Source organism: Rhinoderma darwinii, chromosome 5, assembly GCF_050947455.1.
Source record: "Rhinoderma darwinii isolate aRhiDar2 chromosome 5, aRhiDar2.hap1, whole genome shotgun sequence".
Classification (NCBI taxonomy): Eukaryota; Metazoa; Chordata; class Amphibia; order Anura; family Rhinodermatidae; genus Rhinoderma; species Rhinoderma darwinii.
This window is the reverse complement of record NC_134691.1, coordinates 313,430,741-313,451,446: the sequence shown is the minus strand read 5'-3', so window position 1 is coordinate 313,451,446 and position 20,706 is coordinate 313,430,741. Positions and strand designations below refer to the sequence as shown.

Genomic DNA, 20,706 nt, shown 5'->3' with positions numbered 1-20,706 from the left:
ATTTTCCCCCTAAATTACTTCTAGTAAACGTGATTAGGCTTTGTATGTTTTATTAGTCTGTTGGTTATTATCACTAGATGATTGTTTTATATCCTTAAGGTATTTAATTATCATTTGTTTCTTGCACAAATAAAGCTGGTAGTCTGTAGGAAACAAAGACTCATTTAAAATGTTTTCTATTAGTCTAAAGTTACAGCAAAAATACTTTCTTCATTATTAAAGGGCCACTGTCACCAGGATGTATAGTATATACGCCTCTAAATTAGGGCACTATAAGAGTTTAACTGGTTGTATTTGCATTCACAGATCTCACTAAATTCAGGTCCTGGGTAAGTGGAGGGACAGGGGGCTGTTTAGTGGTGTGGAATTTTTAAAGGACAACATTTAGTATTGTCTTCCTTTATATTGGGTCTTATGTTTTAATGATCGGAACATCTAATATTTTCCATATTACTTTTGGCTTTGCTGCTGTCCAAGCTTTTTTCTGGGTTCTCAACATATTTATAGTTTGGGTTTTCTTTTACCCTTATTTTGATCATGTAAAGTGGCTGGAGATGGCTACATATAGAAGGTGTGGATCTTTGAAAGCTCAGCTGTTTCCATAACTTCTAGTGACTACAATTGAGAGATTCATTCCTGCTCTCCACTTCGTCTCCTCCTGTATGCAGCTGCCATTGACCTCTGTTCTCCTAATAGATGGATTTCTTGGAGATTGGACCTCCATCTATCAGGCATCTATGGCATATCATGTTTACTATGGCTGCAGCTATTGGCTACTATCCACTGATACTGTTACCCATGACAAAGCCGGTAGTCCGGCAATATGCGTGGGGTTCTTTAATCCTCATGGAACCAAAGTAATTAAGTACCCCTCCTAATGGTTGTATATTACTGCACATTTGTATGTATATTAAATATCTTGTATTTTTTCCCTGGTATAGGAGGTTTTTTTCTTTTTGCATTGCTGCGAGTTTACATGCTTGTAGACACATGGGTTTCCTATCCCATTTGACTTATGGTTTATGATGTATGATTATTCTTCTCCATGACTGATCGTGCTGTGGCAAGACCAGGGGCCAGGACTTGGATCCGACACATGTTTGAGCATTTTTAAATGCTTTTAAATTTACTCTGTTTCTTTTGTATTTTGTGCAAAGTTAAATATTTTTGTGTCAAAAAAGACAAAAGGATAGTAGGTATGATACCTTTATTGGCTAACAATACAAATTATGTATTCCAGCTTTCAGAGCCCACAGGCTCCTTCTTCAGAGAATTGTATGTAGGGTATGTGTGTTGTTTTACACTATTTTACATTGTACTATACGAGGATATATTAGATTACACAATAGTTAAATGGCCTTTATACCAACACTTAATGTAAGAGTTTCTTGGTATAACTCACTGGTGGGAATGAAATGCTCAGTGCCTCTTTGTTTGCAAAGCAATTATGTGTCCTTCGTGATAGAAACCGATAAATGCTGTATTACATTACAAGGTACAGTCATGTGATTATACTATTGTACCGAAGGCAACTCATGGCTCAATTATACCTCTAATTAGGGTTTTCTGTAAACTTGATTAAAAGTTAATAAACAAAACCCTTAGCTTTTTTACATACACTCCTCAAAATTGAAATTGCAACACCAAGAAGGGCAAGTCGTAAGGTAATGCAAATCGAGGAAGTCTCAGGTGTCACTAAAATCTGCAAATGATCAATTATGCAAACATCTAGCTCCAATCTGTGGCATGTGCGAGGGGCATAAAAGCCAGATTGAAAGCAAAGTTCTTTAGACACATGAAACCTCAAAAATCAAAGGGTGTGGGATGATTGTGCGATGCCTCTTGTGTGTCGACGTGCCAGTTATCGCCACTTGTCACAAACTGAGAGAGACAGAATCCTTGAACTGAGAGACCTTGGTTTATTACTCCGGCAGGTCGTTACGCTCTTACAACGAGACGTCAGCACTGTTCAAAGTTGCGTGTCCTGGAGGTTGGGAGAAAAAAAACAAACGGACAAGCAAGAGGTGAGCGGAGGCGAATCTCTGCACGGACGGATCGTTAGATTGGTGGAATGGCGTGTAGTGATCCATTCTGTACTGCAAGTGAAATTGGACGTCACATCCCAAGCCTAGGGTGGCAACCAGTGTTGACACAATCCATCACATGCCACCGCTCTCAAAGGCTATCATGGTGCACGATCCTGTGATTTTCACAATTGCAAAACTTTTCCTTGTGGTTGTTGCAATTTTAATCTTGAGGAGTATATTTCAGAAGCTCTTTTATTCTTAGTATGGGTATAACTATATCAACAATAATTAGCTTAATACCCATGACCCCAAATCTCTAGTTTTATTGTGTCTCATATGCCAAACAGCTCTCCTCCAAAAAGAAGGATGCTGTACCTCTAGAGCCACCTATAGGTGACTATCCTGTAAGTTATTATTTGACCATTTATAGAGTCTTCTAACATTACTTGGTTTAATTGCCAAACTAGAGACAACCATCTGTAGACAACACTGTTTAGACATTGTTGCTCCTTATCAGTACAGGGTAGGGTTGGCTGAGTAAGGTAACATTTATAGAGGCTCTATCACCAGATTATAAGTATTTATTGGCATTTATAATCTGGTGACAGAGCCTCTTTAAAGCAGCTCTTGGAAGATTCTGATTCTCCTTCTGGAGACCCAGCTGGTAGGCAATGCTCCCTGGAAAAAAAAGTGTGCAAAATAAGATAGTCTCTTATAGAGACAGTTTTCTTCTTTATGGATCAGAGCTGTACTATTGCATACTATTACCCAAGGAGCATTGCTCTTAAGACTCCCTGCTAGCTAGATCTCCGCAAGGAGAATCAGTAACTTCCAAAAGCTTTTATTATAAAATGGAGTGAAAAGGATTATGAGAATTTAAAGTGCGTTTACCCCTTAAAATAAAATAAAAATCCTCTGTCTTCTGTAAAGTTTTTTAAATTTTAATATAGCTGTTTCTAGGAAAGCAAACCAATTATAGAAATTGACATAAATAAGAAATGGTTTAATTGATCTGTTCATAACTTTAGTTTTTGGAGGGAGAATAATCGTTATAGGGGTTCTCTCTTTTACTAGAAGGGTCTGCTGACAATTAGCCAATCACAGGGTATCCAAATGCTGAGACCTCCAACAATCAGTTGTAATCTATGGGGGAGCCCAGCAGCAAGTCTGTAATTCCCCTACAGTGTCATCCCAATGTTAATGAAGCATTGCACAGTCCCCATTGACCGCAATGGACTAACGGATATGTTAGGTATTCCACATCCCTCACTAATAACTTAGAATTTACTAATTGAATATTTGAACTTGAGTTTTCTAAATCAGACTTCCCTCTTCACAGGGCCCAAACAATTAACCGAGCATGTATACAGGAGCGTTATGTCATGACTCCAGGGGGCTTTCTTTATAAAGAGTCTCTTCTGTGACTTAATACACAATAATAGGTAATTAGGAAATGAATTCGTCCTTTATAAAATCTTCCATTACCAGCAGAGACTAGAAATGTCTTATACTTTCATTCAGGAGACGCGGGGCAGTGGCAGCATTTTTCTTACATGAGCAATAATGTTAGTCTGACATTTTTGTACCTTGGATTCCGGAATTCAATCATCTTGAATTCCTTGTATAATTGATTCCTATTCAGAATATACTTCTTATATGTATATGAGTTTATCTCTCAACTAGGCTCTGGTTATTGTGTGGATGTAGCCGTATTTCTACAGGGCCAGAAATGTATTTGGTAAACTTGCTCCTTTTCAAGGCTATATTTAAATACCAAAAATAATACTACCCTTAATCCCCTAGTAACCATTTTGGGGTTGAATTATAATTTATAATTATAATTTTGTCTATGTTCTTAAATATTGGGGCATATGGATGTAATAGTGGGTGTCTTCACTGTAGTGGTGTTGAGATCCTTGGTGAAGAGCGGGTCTCCTCTTAGCCCCCAAGACTGTCAGCCTGCTGATTTCAATGGCTGCCTTGTAATATCTAATTTTCCATGAAAAGGAATATAGTACCAACTGCTTCTGTTGATGATAAAAGCTGACCAACGGGGGGTCCTAGCAATGGAGCCCCCTGCAATCGGATCATTGTTGTGGATGCAAATGATAAAAAGGGGTTTTCTTATGGGGATACGCAACTACATATTCATTACTGATGCAGACTAAGAACCCTTTTACACAGGCAGATACATTATGTCGATCGACGCTCGCTTGCTCCATTTATATGCAGCAATTATCATATGTGTACATTTGCATCTTGGCATCATATTCTTTGTTTAAACGGGGAGATGTGCTGCCGACAAGCGACCATTTTTTGGGCTGTGTAACAGATCCGATCATCTGATAAATTAGCGCTTGCTTGTTTGTCAGCTGCTCGATGCCCTGTTTACACAGGGCAATGATTGGGAACAAGCGTTCGTACGAGGGCTCGCTTGCGCCATCATTGATCCATGTAAAAGGGGCCTTAACAGCCCTTAATCATTCTGCAGCAAATGCAGTGATAAGAATTGACCAAATTTGTTCATTCGCCATATGTTTTTGACGATTTATATATGTACTAGTCCTTCTCAATGAATTAAAATATCATCAAAAAGTTAATTTATTTCAGTAATTCAATTCAAAAAGTGAAACTCATATATTCTATAGATTCATTACATACAGGGTGATCTATTTCCAGCATTTTTTTCTTTTAATGTTGATGATTATGGTAACAGTGAATGACAACCCAAAATTTAGTGTGTTAGAAAATTAGAATATTAAATAAGCCCAATTTCAAAAATGATTTTAAATACAGAAATGTTGTCCTACTGAAAAGGATGTACAGTATATGCCCTCAATACTTGGTTGGGGCTCCGACTGCATTACTGCATTACTGCATCAATGCGGCGTGGCATGGAGGCAATCAGCCTGTGGCACTGCTGAGGTGTTATCAATGCGGCGTGGCATGGAGGCGATCAGCCTGTGGCACTGCTGAGGTGTTATCAATGCGGCGTGGCATGGAGGCGATCAGCCTGTGGCACTGCTGAGGTGTTATCAATGCGACGTGGCATGGAGGCGATCAGCCTGTGGCACTGCTGAGGTGTTATCAATGCGGCGTGGCATGGAGGCGATCAGCCTGTGGCACTGCTGAGGTGTTATCAATGCGGCATGGCATGGGGCGATCAGCCTCTGGCACTGCTGAGGTGTTATCAATGCGGCGTGGCATGGAGGCGATCAGCCTGTGGCACTGCTGAGGTGTTATCAATGCGGCGTGGCATGAAGGTGATCAGCCTGTGGCACTGCTGAGGTGTTATCAATGCGGCGTGGCATGGGTGCGATCAGCCTGTGGCACTGCTGAGGTGTTATCAATGCGGCGTGGCATGGAGGTGATCAGCCTGTGGCACTGCTGAGGTGTTATCAATGCGGCGTGGCATGAAGGTGATCAGCCTGTGGCACTGCTGAGGTGTTATCAATGCGGCGTGGCATGGGTGCGATCAGCCTGTGGCACTGCTGAGGTGTTATAAATGCGGCGTGGCATGGAGGTGATCAGCCTGTGGCACTGCTGAGGTGTTATCAATGCGGCGTGGCATGGAGGTGATCAGCCTGTGGCACTGCTGAGGGGTTATGGAAGCCCAGGTTGCTTTGATAGAGGCCTTCAGCTCGTCTGCATTGTTGGGTCTGGTGTCTCATCTTCCTCTTGACAATAACCCATAGATTCTCTATGGGGTTTAGGTCAGGCGAGTTTGCTGGCCAATCAAGCGCAGTGATACTGTAGTTATTACACCATGTATTGGTACTATTGGCAGTGTGGGCAGGTGCCAAGTCCTGCTGGAAACCATATCAGCATCTCCATAAAGCTTGTCAGCAGAGGGAAGCATGAAGTGCCCTAAAATTTCCTGCTAGACGCTGCGCTGACTCTGGACTTGATATAACACAGTGCACCAACACTGCTGCTCTGTAGTCCAAAGTCCTGTTTTCAAATGAAAGTAAATTTTGCATTTCATTTGGAAACCAAGGTCCCAGAGTCTGGAGGAAGAGTGCAGAGACATCAATCCAAGTTGCCTGCGGTCCAGTGTGAAGTTTCCACAGTCAGTGATGGTTTGGGGAGCCATGTCATCTGCTGGTGTTGGTCCACTGTGTTATAACTATTCAATATTGACCTTCAATACTGAGATTGGCACTGTGTCTGGTAAAACAGGGAAGCAGTACAGCCCCTTTGTTCATCTCAGCAATGGAAATCCCAGTGATCGGACCTGTAAGGATCATAAAATAATAGCATATTTATTTTTTAATTTTTTTCTCCTTCCTTACCTTTCCCTTCCCTTTTTTACTGCTTGATTGTTTATATTGAAGAAATTGAACGTATAATCCTTATTGTATGCTTTTAAAAATGAATACAAATTCGAAAAAAAAAAAAAAAAGCATGTCCTATGCATATGCCATCAATACTGCTTTGCAAGTTGGACTATATTTGGGTGGGGCCCCTGAGTTAAGACTTATGGGGCTTTGATGCTGTTTCTTCGGGTCATTCTACTCACGGTCGGGCCTGGATTTACAGCCGTAATACGCTCATGTGAAATTAGCTAAAGGGAACAGCAGCTATATGGTGCTGAGTATTCTTTACACATGACCACCCCTACTGTCCGTCTGTGCAAGCGTTGTGTACACTGGTCTGTGTACAAAATATATACTGAATAAGCAGCCCCATAACACAGCTCCTGGGCAGACTGGAATATAGTGTATAGTGAATATAGTAAAGAATCCCTTCATACTAAATAAGAAAATGGACAGAGTAAAGTGGCGGAGTGGTGTAAGTTATGCCCTTATAATGCTGAGTTGACATCCCACATGATTGACAGTCAATGTTCTTATTGTATATCACCGCAAATCTGTCTTTAATGCACCAGAGGGGGCAATGAATCTTAATATACCTGTAAAAGTTCCCATGCTGTAAATTATCACCAGAATGTTTCGGCCGTAAATGGCAAAATTTGATTAGTTAAATTAAGAGCATCTTTAAAGTGCTACATGATGTCATGCAAGCTCTTATGTCATTGCCGTCTTATGTGTCTTTCTGCCATCTGGCTAGAATTTACAAGCTCCATTCCACTCTTCCAAGAGCCTGTGAGGCAGACTTCTCTTTCTTCTTCGCGTGCACTTTGCCACTTTAATTATCTAACCGTTTAGGTCTTTTTTTTATATTTATATGATAATTAAAAAATATAAACAAAATAAATCTGTGTTTTAATCACTTTATCAATTTAATGGGTTTCAATACTTTGAAATATATAAGGCTCTTTATAAATGATAAAAAAAATACAATAAATACAATTTTAAAAAAAGACACTTTTTTTTTTTTTTTTAGCCAAAAGCAGGAATGGAACTGACAGAGAGGAGGAGTATTATTGAAAAGCTTTAAGAGTCTCCTCTTTTTATTTCCAGATCTATTTTTAACTGTGGCTACAAAAACTGTATGCAAAAATCAGATCAAAATACGTCTGAACTGGCCATAGTGTCAAAGGTGTAACTTTAAAGAGTCTCTGTCACCAGATTTTGCAACCCCTATCTGCTATTGCAGCAGATAGGCGCTGCAATGTAGATAACAGTAACGTTTTTATTTTTAAAAAACGAGCATTTTTGGCCAAGTTATGACCATTTTCGTATTTATGCAAATGAGGCTTGCAAAAGTACAACTGGGCGTGTTGAAAAGTAAAAGTACAACTGGGCGTGTATTATGTGCGTACATCGGGCCGTGTTTACTACTTTTACTAGCTGGGCATTCTGATGAGAAGTATCATCCACTTCTCTTCAGAACGCCCAGCTTCTGGCAGTGCAGATCTGTGACGTCACTCACAGGTCCTGCATCGTGTCGGCACCAGAGGCTACAGATGATTCTGCAGCAGCATCGGTGTTTGCAGGTAAGTCGATGTAGCTACTTACCTGCAAACGCTGATGCTGCTGCAGAATCAACTGTAGCCTCTGCTGCCGATGTGGCCGTCACGATGCAGGACCTGTGAGTGACGTCACAGATCTGCACTGCCAGAAGCTGGGCGTTCTGAAGAGAAGTGGATGATACTTCTCTTCAGAACGCCCAGCTATTAAAAGTTGTAAACACGCCCCGATGTACGCACATAATACACGCCCAGTTGTACTTTTACTTTTCAACACGCCCAGTTGTACTTTTGCAAGCCTCATTTGCATAAATACGAAAATGGTCATAACTTGGCCAAAAATGCTCGTTTTTTTAAAATAAAAACGTTACTGTAATCTACATTGCAGCGCCTATCTGCTGCAATAGCAGATAGGGGTTGCACAATCTGGTGACAGAGCCTCTTTAAGCTCCAGGGCTTAAATGTGAAATTACCACCACAATTACCACCTTGCATTTATAGTAATGGTGCTGTATTAGGTGGCAGAGAGGCCATTGCCGCAGGCACTTAAACTGTGCAGTAGCAAATAGAGATCCTAAGGGTATGTATCATGTCCCATAGGCACCCCATGTGCTGCCGTAGGGGGCCTCTAGGAGGCACCTCATTCTCCATTAGAAGCAATGCTGTTTCATCTCTCCATATTATGGCAGGTGATGAAGCATGGTACTATTTATTTTTTACTTATGAAATCGGATGGCGGAAAACATGGAGAGCCTATAGAAGTCTATAATCACTGTATTACAGATCCGTACAATATGGATCTGTTATACGGCAGTGTGCCTGGGCCTAAATATCACTGACCCATAGTCACCCATATGCTGCTGTATGGTACCGCAGTTTGGCACAATATTTTTTCCTAGTAGCAATGCTGTGAAATACCTGAGTAATACAGCATGTGATGAAAAGTAGCTGAATTATTTTCTCATGTATTCATACATATGGAATCTGAGGCACACAAAGGTAAAATATGGTGCCATACCAAGCTATAGGCGCGGTATTACGGATTTGTACAACATGGATCTGTATTACGGCATTCAGCCCTAATACTGCTATATGGGGAGATCCCTACGCACAGCCATCAGCACTGTAAACATATCTTACAGACACATATATGTCTTCAATTTGCCTTGAGCTGTCAAGTTCTGAAAATGATATTAGGTATTTTCTTAATTACATCAAAGTCTCAAAAAGCTAGGTGACTACCAATACAACCAACATCACAGTTACCATAGAGGTTGTCAGCCAGCTTAGATTGGCAAATCGCTTTATTTGTGCAGCAATATGGAAGCAGAGGGAATGTATCATGGCATAAGTAGGCAGATTAACCTATAAGTGAGCTGCAATGGCAGCCATATTGGTTCCATGCATCTTCTCAAAAACATGTAAGGCCCCATGCATACGAAAGTGCTTTTGCGGCCGCAATTCCCCCAAAAATCCACAGGAGAATTGCGGCCCCATTCATTCCTATGGGGCCATGCACACGACCGTGGTTTCCACGGTCCGTGCATGGCCCAGGAGCCCAGACCGCAGAAAGAATGGGCATGTCTTATTACGGCCGTGTTCTGCGGTCCAGGCTCACAGCAAATAATGGCTGCGGCCATGTGCATGGCCCGCGACTTGCGGGCGACACTCTGCCCCCGGCCGACCCGAAAATCACGGCCGTGCACATTGCTACGATCGTGTGCATGAGGCCTTATAGCTCATTAAAATTTTCTAGCACCTTTTTATTTTGTAGGACATTCAATTTAAGTTTCATTTCTATGGAATTTCTTTACATGTTTGTTTCTTGCTTTTTGTGTTCCAGATGGTTTTGTTTGGTTACATTGTTACAGATTTTTCTTTAGTTCCTATAATGGATGAGATTTGTGGTCGGCTATATTTTTTTAAAGTTTTATAGCTGATTTTTATTTTCTTAAAAGGAACACTAAACAAAGAACATACACCAAAAACAAATAAATCCCTTCATTCATTAATCCTCTTTGCCCCTTTGATCATATTTTGACCTATATTGCAATTAAAACTGTTATATAAATAATTATTCTATATGTGTCTTAGGAGATGAGTACATTTTTTCCTCCTCCTTCTTAGAATCCTATGACTGGCTGCAAGACAACTGGCTGTAGCAGGAGCCTGCCTCCTCTGTTCTCTTTGCAATAGGAGACAAATAATTTTTAAGCCCTGCCCCTTAGCTGAAACCCTCCCCACTGTCAAATGCCTGCCAAAAAATGGAAGAGACCAGGAGGAAATTATCCTATTATGTTTTTTTTCATTTTGGTTTTTCCATTGTCACATAACTTTTTTATTTCTCCGTCGACATAGCCTCATGAGGGCTTGTTTTTTGGGGGACGAGAAATAGTTTTCAATTGCACCATTTCATTTACTATATAATGTACTGGGAAACTGGCAAAAAAAATATTTGTTGGGTGGAATTTTAGTGTATTGCCTTTATCTGTGATCTACTATTAAGCCTCTTGCAAGGCTTAATAATAGATCACAGAAGGCAGACCTAGAGGCCTTCAATAGGCCTCCGGCTGCCATGGCTATCGATCAACATGATCGAAATCGCGGGTTCCGATAGGGGGACAGACGGAGTCCCCTTCCTCTGTCTAATCACTCAGATGCTGCGGTCGCTTTTAACAATGGCATCTGAGGGGTTAAACATCCAGGATCAGTGTTGTCTCTGATCCTAGCCATTGCACGCGGGTGTCAACCGTTTGCGCACTAAGTTCCTGGAGTTAAAATAGTATTCCCATCTCAGACATTTTTTTGAACATCCCATGGAAATAAATTTCAGAGATCGGAATATCCCTTTAATGCATTTTCTAAAACTTTTATTTGCCTTTTTAGTCTTTGTAAAATTAGTTTAACCTCAATTGTAGCCACACACAGGTACTGATTAGTCCTACAGATTTTTCTGTAAACAGTGCATACAACTGGATGGTAGATTAGACACCTAGTAATCGTCACCGTTATAAGGGACGGAAGGTGGGGTCTGTTGCTCTGACAAATTTAGAGAAATCTCTTATTATCTCCACTGTTCTGAAAGGATCCTCCTGAATTGTAAATTAAGGTAATGGTTTCATAGAACTCAGTTCTGCAATTGCTGCATCAGCTATGCAAATAACGCAATGGTTTGCAGAATAAGCACTAGGAACAATTACTGGGGGAGCCAAATAAAGCATTAAAAGATGAATAATATATAATGATATATACCAAGGCAATAATTTGGACGATATTGCTGAAAAGCACTAATCCATCAAAGCAAAGCTTAAAAATGATGACAGAAGAGGCCAAAATTGAAGAGTGAATTACCGCCTTGTTCGGATCCTGTGATATTTTTGCAATGCAAGTACAAATAGGCTTTATCGGTTTAATTCAACTTTTATCAGATAGGAAAATTATGTTTTCTTTTCTAATTTTTTGATCTTTGATAAGTAAAAGGCTCATTGTGTTTAATTTGTTCTGCTACAGACACTGGATGAAGGTTTTGGGGGTGGATTAAAGGGCGGTTTTAAGTCTGTTGAACATGATTTTGTTTCATAGTCATTCATGTGATCGAAATGAGAAAGAAAATAGCATTCAGATTTGCCAGTGGCTGCAATGACTGCAATAAAGCTTTGTTTACATTGGGAATCATCTGGTTATTTGTGCGGTTATGTGAGAAGATTGATACATGTTTTATGAGTCTATTAAATGATTGCTAAAATTAATTCACTAGACTCTAATATCTATCTATCTATCTATCTATCTATCTATCTATCTATCTATCTATCTATCTATCTATCTATCTATCTATCTATCTATCTATCTATCAAGGCCAACTATCACTCACTCTCTCTCTCTCTCTCTCTCTCTCTCTTTTAATCCATCCGTCTTTATCCATCCATCTATCCATCCATCTATCCATCTATCTATTTAATCTGGGTGTATGTGCAGAGTAGGTCCCCACCTATGGAGGACTCCTTGTCGTGGCAGGTGGGCAAACACTTTTTGATCAAAATGTGTACTAAGAACCTCTCTATTGTAAGTAAATTTAGCAGTAATGCATATTTATTTATATTTAGCGGTTTAGGTTACATTAGTGTTCACAGTGTGCTGTCGCCATTTTTTTATCTATCTATCTATCTATCTATCTATCTATCTATCTATCTATCTATCTATCTATCTATCATCTATCATCATCTGTCTGTCTGTCTGTCTGTCTGCCTATCTATCTATCTATCTATCTATCTGTCTGTCTGTCTGTCTGTCTATCTATCTATCTATCTATCTATCTATCTATCTATCTATCTATCTATCTATCTATCTATCTATCTATCCCATATCTATCTATCTATCTATCTATCTATCTATCTATCTATCTATCTATCTATCTATCCCATATCTATCTATCTATCTATCTATCTATCTATCTATCTATCTATCTATCTATCTATCTATCTGTCTGTCTATTTATCATAAGGCCAACTATCATCTATCTATCTATCTATCTATCTATCTATCTATCTATCTATCTATCTATCTATCACAAGGCTAACTATCACTCTCTCTCTCTCTCTCTTTATCCATCCCTCTTTATTCATCCATCCATCTTTATATTTAATCTTTCTATCTAATTTAAGGTGGCAATTAGTAACAACAATGTATACAGATTTTCCTTAAAAACACGAATATTCAGAGGGCTAATTCAGTGATGAGTAAATATTAGACCTCAGAGCAGGGATCTGTAGATATTTATATTATCTTGCTGAATACAAAACAGAAGTGGAAAATTGCACATTCATAGGTTTATGTTTCAATGTTCCTGTCACCAGCCTTTTCTAGTGAAATCCTCAATGGCGGATCATCATATGGGCATTTCGGGCGGCCGCCCGGGGCCCGAGCCACTCAGGGGGCCCATTGCTGCGCGAACTGCACATAATCATAAAAACTATGCAGCGCACTTGCGCTGCTAACTGTCACTGCAGAGAGAAGGTGCAGGCAGAACAATTCGGGGCGGGCTTAGCCGGGATAGTGAAAGTTACCTCTCTACATAAATGTGCTCCGAATTGAAGGCTAAAGGACCTTTGATGACGTCATGCCCATGTGACCCCCGCCCACCAATCAGGTCCGTCTATCACAGTGAAGGAGCAGAATATCTACAGGGAAGAAGGCCCGCCCACCAGTCAAGTTTTTCCACAGCGCTACAGGCTGGTAAGTGCTTTTCCAAACCCCCAGCCCTTCATCACTCACTCCCTCCATCTGTTCATCCCTCCCTTCATCTGTTCATCCCTCCCTTCATTTCTCCATAACTCACTCCCTCCCTTCATCACTGCTGCGTGTGATGCTATATACAGGGGGATGTGTGTGACGCTATATACAGGGGGATGTGTGTGACGCTATATACAGGGGGATGTGTGTGTGACGCTATATACAGGGGCTGTGTGTGTGTGTAACGCTATATACAGGGGGATGTGTGTGTGTGTAATGCTATATACAGGGGGCTGTGTGTGTGACGCTATATACAGGGGGCTGTGTGTGTGACGCTATCTGCAGGGGAATGTGTGTGTGACGCTATATACAGGGGGCTGTGTGTGACGCTATATACAGGGGGATGTGTGTGTGTATAACGCTATATACAGGGGGATGTGTGTGTGTGTAATGCTATATACAGGGGGATGTGTGTGTGTGTAACGCTATATACAGGGGCTGTGTGTGTGTGTAACGCTATATACAGGGGGATGTGTGTGTGTGTAATGCTATATACAGGGGAATGTGTGTGTGACGCTATATACAGGGGGCTGTGTGTGTGACGATATATACAGTGGTCTGTGTGTGTAACGCAATCTGCAGGGGAATGTGTGTGTGACGCTATATACAGGGGGCTGTGTGTGACGCTATATACAGGGGGCTGTGTGTGTGACGCTATATACAGGGGGCTGTGTGTGTAACGCTATCTGCAGGGGAATGTGTGTGTGACGCTATATACAGGGGGCTGTGTGTGACGCTATATACAGGGGGCTGTGTGTGTGACGCTATCTGCAGGGGAATGTGTGTGTGACGCTATATACAGGGGGCTGTGTGTGACGCTATATACAGGGGGATGTGTGTGTGTGACGCTATATACAGGGGCTGTGTGTGTGTGTGTGTAACGCTATATACAGGGGCTGTGTGTGTGTGTAACGCTATATACAGGGGCTGTGTGTGTGTGTAACGCTATATACAGGGGGAATTGTGTGTGTGTAATGCTATATACAGGGGGATGTGTGTGTGTGACGCTATATACAGGGGGCTGTGTGTGTGACGCTATATACAGGGGGCTGTGTGTAACGCTATCTGCAGGGGGATGTGTGTGTGACGCTATATACAGGGGGCTGTGTGTGACGCTATCTACAGGGGGATGTGTGTGTGAGACGCTATATACAGGGGGCTGTGTGTGACGCTATCTACAGGGGGATGTGTGTGTGACGCTATATACAGGGGGATGTGTGTGTGACGCTATATACAGGGGGCTGTGTGTGTGACGCTATATACAGGGGGCTGTGTGTGTGACGCTATCTACAGGGGGATGTGTGTGTGACGCTATATACAGGGGGATGTGTGTGTGACGCTATATACAGGGGGCTGTGTGTGACGCTATCTACAGGGGGATGTGTGTGTGACGCTATATACAGGGGGATGTGTGTGACGCTATATACAGGGGGATGTGTGTGACGCTATATACAGGGGGATGTGTGTGACGCTATATACAGGGGCTGTGTGTGTGACGCTATATACAGGGGAATGTGTGTGTGACGCTATATACAGGGGGCTGTGTGTGTGACGATATATACAGTGGTCTGTGTGTGTAACGCAATCTGCAGGGGAATGTGTGTGTGACGCTATATACAGGGGGATGTGTGTGACGCTATATACAGGGGGCTGTGTGTGTAACGCTATCTGCAGGGGAATGTGTGTGTGACGCTATATACAGGGGGCTGTGTGTGACGCTATATACAGGGGGATGTGTGTGTGTGACGCTATATACAGGGGCTGTGTGTGTGTGTGTGTAACGCTATATACAGGGGCTGTGTGTGTGTGTAACGCTATATACAGGGGCTGTGTGTGTGTGTAACGCTATATACAGGGGGAATTGTGTGTGTGTAATGCTATATACAGGGGGATGTGTGTGTGTGACGCTATATACAGGGGGCTGTGTGTGTGACGCTATATACAGGGGGCTGTGTGTAACGCTATCTGCAGGGGGATGTGTGTGTGACGCTATATACAGGGGGCTGTGTGTGACGCTATCTACAGGGGGATGTGTGTGTGAGACGCTATATACAGGGGGCTGTGTGTGACGCTATCTACAGGGGGATGTGTGTGTGACGCTATATACAGGGGGATGTGTGTGTGACGCTATATACAGGGGGCTGTGTGTGTGACGCTATATACAGGGGGCTGTGTGTGTGACGCTATCTACAGGGGGATGTGTGTGTGACGCTATATACAGGGGGATGTGTGTGTGACGCTATATACAGGGGGCTGTGTGTGACGCTATCTACAGGGGGATGTGTGTGTGACGCTATATACAGGGGGATGTGTGTGACGCTATATACAGGGGGATGTGTGTGACGCTATATACAGGGGGATGTGTGTGACGCTATATACAGGGGGCTGTGTGTGATGCTATATACAGGGGGATGTGTGTGTGTGCGATGCTATATACAGGGGCTGTGTGTGTGTGTAACGCTATATACAGGGGCTGTGTGTGTGTGTAACGCTATATACAGGGGGATGTGTGTGTGACGCTATATACAGGGGCTCTGTGTGTGTGTAACGCTATATACAGGGGCTGTGTGTGTGTGTAACGCTATATACAGGGGGATGTGTGTGTGTAACGCTATATATAGGGGCATGTGTGTGTGTGACGCTATATACAGGGGGATGTGTGTGTGTAACGCTATATACAGGGGGATGTGTGTGTAACGCTATATACAGGGGGCTGTGTGTGTGATGCTATACACAGGGGGATGTGTGTGACGCTATATACAGGGGGCTGCGTGTGTGACGCTATATACAGGGGGCTGTGTGTGTGATGCTATACACAGGGGGATGTGTGTGACGCTATCTGCAGGGGAATGTGTGTGTGACGCTATATACAGGGGGCTGTGTGTGTGACGCTATATACAGGGGGCTGTGTGTGTAACGCTATCTGCAGGGGGATGTGTGTGTGACGCTATATACGGGGCTGTGTGTGACGCTATCTACGGGGGGATGTGTGTGTGACGCTATATACAGGCGGATGTGTGTGACGATATATACAGGGGGCTGTGTGTGTAACGCCATCTGCAGGGGGATGTGTGTGTGACGCTATATACAGGCGGATGTGTGTGACGATATATACAGGGGAATGTGTGTGTGACGCTATATACAGGGGAATGTGTGTGACGCTATATACAGGGGCCTTTGTGCACGTGGTGCTTTACTATACAGTGTTTGACACAATTATATTCAGGGGTGCAGTGTTAGGTGCTATTATATTTAGGGGCACAGTGTGTGGCACCATGATCATTTTGTTTTCGTTTATAGGTGTAGAAATGTTGGAAAAGTGAGCAACAGAAGACATCTAAGTGGCAAATTCTGCAGAAATGGGTCATGGCCGGGAGAAGTCGTCATGAAGTCTGGACCGGATGGAGAAGAAAAGAGGAAAAAAGTTACCAGAATCTGAGGAGTTGTCACATGTGAGTCACTAGATTTATAGAGAATCTGTCACCTCTCCTGACATGTTTATTATAGGAAATCCTTGTGTTTCACTAAAAGTCTTTGTGCAGTCTAGGACTGATAGACAAATGGGTGTTACCATGCCCCTTGTCAGGAGGATGTGTCCCTGCACAGTGTGATACTGTCAGCGATGGTTGGAGACTGTCAGTATGTAGGGACACAGCCCTTTGACAAGGGGAATCGTAACACCCATTTGTTAATGCTTGCACAAAAAGGCAGTGTTACGGCTCGGCGGGGGAGAAGGGGGGCCCAAGTTTGGGTAACAGCCCAGGGCCCATAGTCTACTTAATCCGCCACTGGAAATCCTTATTGGCAAATCAAATAGAAACTTTAATGGTTCTTAATTATTTGTACATGTATACAGATAGCATCCATGTAATTGTAAAAGACAGGAGGAAATGCTCTTTAATTTCTTTATTTAATTTAAATTAACTTCTCTTTTATATTTATAAGAAAATAAAATTCTGTTTAATATGTTTACTCCCCCAGATAGGACAAACCCTTAGCCATTTTTTTTGTATCTTTAAAAAACAAACAAAAAAAACATCAAAAATTACAGATGTCTCTCTCCCTCATGGGCTATTACAACAGAAATGAGCATAACAACAGGAAGCTCTTTGTATCATTTTCATAGACTTGTTTCCTAGACATTGGAAGGTACTGGTTCTCCTTGCGGAGATCCAGCTGGTGTAAGGAGTCTTTAACAGCAATGCTCACTGGGAAAAGTATGCAAATTAGCTTTCATCCAGAAAACCGAAGACTGTTTCTCTAGTGCCACAGGCATATCCAAAAATACAAAGTAAATGCCCATTATTGAGTTAAATCACATATAACATATATTATATCCAGTATTCAGGGTAATAACCATAGGCTGCAAAAAAAAGCAATGAAAACATTTGTCGTTACAGCATTGAGACTGTGATAAAAAGAACTATATTAAAGCATACAATATCTTCCAGATAAATGTCAACTAAATATCAAGCTTGTCAATCATCTGATCTTCTTCTCCTCTGATTCAGCGTTTTATTTACTGGGAGTCACAATGTCTCTATTATAAGGAAAATCCAAGTTCTGTAATGAGGAAGTAAACAGAGATGAAATACATGATTCTTATAAAATGGTTATTTTGAGTTCAGAAAAGGTGGTGACAAGATGACACTGGTGATGTAGTGGATAGATAGGGGAATGACCATTTTAGAAGGAGTCAACATATGCATGCTTTTCCTTTTATCTGATGACCATAACTTGCAGTCACACCTGGGCCCTAGAGCCTTAGGGAGTATTAAAAGATCCCTCTGCCCCAGCCTTATAAAAGACACATGATAGTTGGGGGGCCCTATTACAGACTTTGCATTGGGGTCCAGGAGCTTCAACTTATGCCACTGGCACAGACCTTGAAATATGATCTTATTTAAAGTGAATGTGTCTAAGAAAATGACCTATTGTTTAACTATATTTTTTTTGTTAAAGATATTTTTAAAGAATTTTTGGTGACTTTTTTTTTATGTTCTATGTCATTATTTACACTACCGTTCAAAAGTTTGGGGTCACCCAGACAATTTTGTGTTTTCCATGAAAACTCACACTTATATTTATCAAATGAGTTGCAAAATCACTAGAAAATATAGTCAAGACATTGACAAGGTTAGAAATAATGATTTTTATTTGAAATAATAATTTTCTCCTTCAAACTTTGCTTTCGTCAAAGAATGCTCCATTTGCAGCAATTACAGCATTGCAGACCTTTGGCATTCTAGCTGTTAATTTGCTGGGGTAATCGGGAGAAATTTCACCCCATGCTTCCAGAAGCCCCTCCCACAAGTTGGATTGGCTTGATGGGCACTTGTTGCGTACCATACGGTCAAGCTGCTCCCACAACAGCTCTATGGGGTTGAGATCTGGTGACTGCGCTGGCCACTCCATTACAGATAGAATACCAGCTGCCTGCTTCTTCCCTAAATAGTTCTTGCATAATTTGGAGGTGTGCTTTGGGTCATTATCCTGTTGTAGGATGAAATTGGCTCCAATCAAGCGCTGTCCACAGGGTATGGCATGGCGTTGCAAAATGGAGTGATAGCCTTCGTTATTCAAAATCCCTTTTACCTTGTACAAATCTCCCACTTTACCAGCACCAAAGCAACCCCAGACCATCATATTACCTCCACCATGCTTGACAGATGGCGTCAGGCACTCTTCCAGCATCTTTTCAGTTGTTCTGCGTCTCACAAATGTTCTTCTGTGTGATCCAAACACCTCAAACTTCGATTCGTCTGTCCATAACACTTTTTTCCAATCTTCCTTTGTCCAATGTCTGTGTGCTTTTGCCCATATTAATCTTTTCCTTTTATTAGCCAGTCTCAGATATGGCTTTTTCTTTGCCACTCTGCCCTGAAGGCCAGCATCCCGGAATCGCCTCTTCACTGTAGACGTTGACACTGGCGTTTTGCGGGTACTATTTAATGAAGCTGCCAGTTGAGGACCTGTGAGGCGTCTATTTCTCAAACTAGAGACTCTAATGTACTTGTCTTGTTGCTCAGTTGTGCAGCGGGGCCTCCCACTCCTCTTTCTACTCTGGTTAGAGCCTGTTTGTGCTGTCCTCTGAAGGGAGTTGTACACACCGTTGTAGGAAATCTTCAGTTTCTTGGCAATTTCTCGCATGGAATAGCCTTCATTTCTAAGAACAAGAATAGACTGTCGAGTTTCACATGAAAGCTCTCTTTTTCTAGCCATTTTGGTAGTTTAATCGAACCCACAAATGTAATGCTCCAGATTCTCAACTAGCTCAAAGGACGGTCAATTTTATAGCTACTCTAAAAAGTAAAACTGTTTACAGCGGTGCTAACATAATTGCACAAGGGTTTTCAAGTGTTTTCTAATCATCCATTAGCCTTCTAACACAGTTAGCAAACACAATGTACCCTTAGAACACTGGAGTGATGGTTGGTGGAAATGGGCCTCTATACACCTATGTAGATATTGCATTAAAAACCAGACGTTTGCAGCTAGAATAGTCATTTAGCACATTAACAATGTATAGAGTGTATTTCTGATTAATTTAATGTTATCTTCATTGAAAAAAACGGTGCTTTTCTTTCAAAAATAAGGAAATTTCTAAGTGCCCCTAAACTTTTGAACGGTAGTGTATATTAAAAAATTAGCCTACAATCTTGCAGATTTTACTCTGGCCACTAAGAATCATAAAAGACTGACCCTTCCTGATCTGTAGAGATCACTTCTTAGCAGTCATCTCTTTATCATCACAGGCAAGATTACAATAACAGGTAACACCTACAGTACATATAGATTACACAGGGTCCACCATTCATAATAGACTGACCCTTCCTGTTCTGTACAGATCACTTCTCAAAAGTTATTATTATCACAGGGAGTATAACCATGACAGGTAAAACCTATATATAGATAATACAGGATCCACCATTCATACATTCCCGTTAAAGAGGATCTGTCACTAGCTTATTAATGCCCTATATCCTAACTAATCTAATAGGAGATATGATGCTGATAACTTCAGTGTAATTTTTTTTCAAAGTTCTGTGCATTTTTCTAAATATGCTAATTTGGCTATACTTGCTAAACGGTTACTCTTTCTTTTCACTCTGGGCGGTGTTATGTTTTCTATATGACGCTGTCCAATCAGCGTCATACAGTTCTCTTCCCCGCCCAGCAACACAGTGGGATCATATCATCTTTCATATGCCACCAGAACCACTGTTCTAGGTGGTCCACATCCCGAGATATGGCTATTTTAAGTGTCCCCTTTTCTCTAGCCTCAGTCTCTCACACTGTGTGAAGCAGCTTCATGCTGATAGGACAGCATCAGAGGCTGTGATGTAGCTCCACCTCAGGAGAATCGCTGGTGTTGACACCCACTTGTCTAGTAGAGCCTCATTGCATATTTAGAAAAAGCTCATAACTTTTGAAATAATAAACTTTTTGGGACACAATTTTCACTGTCATTATCAGTGTGACAGCGCCTATTAGATTAGCTGGGAGACAGGGCATTAC

General features: G+C 41.6%; 1 long non-coding RNA gene across 1 annotated transcript in view; it reads left to right on the top strand.

Annotated features, from left to right (window-relative positions):
• Window positions 1–13,065: 13,065 nt before the first annotated feature.
• Window positions 13,066–20,706, top strand: part of LOC142653000 (uncharacterized) — a 74,660-nt gene continuing 67,019 nt past the window's right edge. The window contains exons 1-2 of the long non-coding RNA XR_012848012.1: window positions 13,066–13,131; window positions 16,489–16,640. This is a non-coding gene — a long non-coding RNA (uncharacterized LOC142653000). The remainder of the gene's footprint in view (window positions 13,132–16,488; window positions 16,641–20,706) is intronic.